At 32.7% G+C, this 1,163-nt stretch overlaps 1 long non-coding RNA gene across 1 annotated transcript; it reads right to left on the bottom strand.

Annotated features, from left to right (window-relative positions):
* Positions 1 to 565: 565 nt before the first annotated feature.
* On the bottom strand, positions 566 to 1,157 carry LOC119668918. The gene is made up of 3 exons (XR_005251541.1): positions 1,024 to 1,157; positions 718 to 828; positions 566 to 658 (listed from the first exon to the last, which is right to left on the bottom strand). It is a non-coding gene; the product is annotated as an uncharacterized LOC119668918 (long non-coding RNA).
* Between the last annotated feature and the right edge of the window lie 6 nt (positions 1,158 to 1,163).

Here is a 1,163-nt window from a genome sequence, read left to right as displayed (position 1 = left end):
GTATACGTAAATATCCAAACTTTGTCTCATACTCGCATCCTCAAGAATTGGAACTGCTGGACTCATACTTTGAGCCACTTCATAAAATATATAACTCAAAAACTAAAACAGAATATCAGTTCGAAAAATTGTTAGCCATTAAATTTATGGAAAAATGTAATGATACAATGTGCATAGTCACGGACATAGATGAAACCATATGTCAATTAGCTGTAAAAGCTCCACGACGTAAAAGTTTTTTTCCAACAAGCCATTCGATTGCTGTAAAGAATAATATTAAAGCTCCACCTTCTCTAATCAAAGAAGCAAACAAATTAACAGTAGCAATGAATAAAGATACAAAGAAATTAAAAAAAATTGTCAGTCACTCTCATCCGCTCTCCATCGCCGCCGCTATTCTTGTAAAAACATTACAGAACTTTAATCATCTCGTTATTATATGTATTAACAATAAATAATGAATCTACAAGGCTTTCTTGCAGATTGATTAGTTTATCTAATCTGTGTCTCATCTTTTCATCGTCATTTTTCTTTTCTCTTCTAGGCGTTTCCACCGTATTGCCTTCCGAGATGTCAGAACTAGTGCAGCGCAATGGTAACGACGCTGACAATAACGGCGACGGTACACAACTTTAAGTGGATGACCCTGGTTTTTGGTCTAATTAAAAATAAGTTACTTCATATCATGAATTCAAAAAAATATATATACAAACGTACCTCCAAAATTATTTACAATTAACCCAGTAATATTGTGGAGTGGCAAATTTCCCAAAATTCTTCCAAGGTGATGGGGACCTGCCGGACACACCAATATTTTGCAGTTTCTTTCTGTTTCAATATAAAAGATGTAACTAATTAGCATATTATTTAATGACATATTATACATTATTAAAAATATATTTAACGAAATTAACTATTCAATAAAACATCTAATTTTACTTACTCGTAAACGATTACGTGGTTTTATTTTAATAATAAACAATTAATGATATAAAAAACACAGAAATTTCACTTAACGCTCACCTGAAGAGTTGGGTGCAGTTATACACCTTTCTCTGCATTTCGGAAGCGGTTACTATGTAACCTCTTTCACATAACTCAGCTGTATGTTTAAATATATGGTTATTTTGCCAAGGGCCCCGCAATTGAGAAATATTCTCTTC

Source organism: Teleopsis dalmanni, chromosome 1 (assembly GCF_002237135.1).
Source record: "Teleopsis dalmanni isolate 2A chromosome 1, ASM223713v2, whole genome shotgun sequence".
Classification (NCBI taxonomy): Eukaryota; Metazoa; Arthropoda; class Insecta; order Diptera; family Diopsidae; genus Teleopsis; species Teleopsis dalmanni.
Note: the sequence above shows the minus strand (reverse complement) of the source record. Positions and strands in the feature narration are given on the sequence as shown.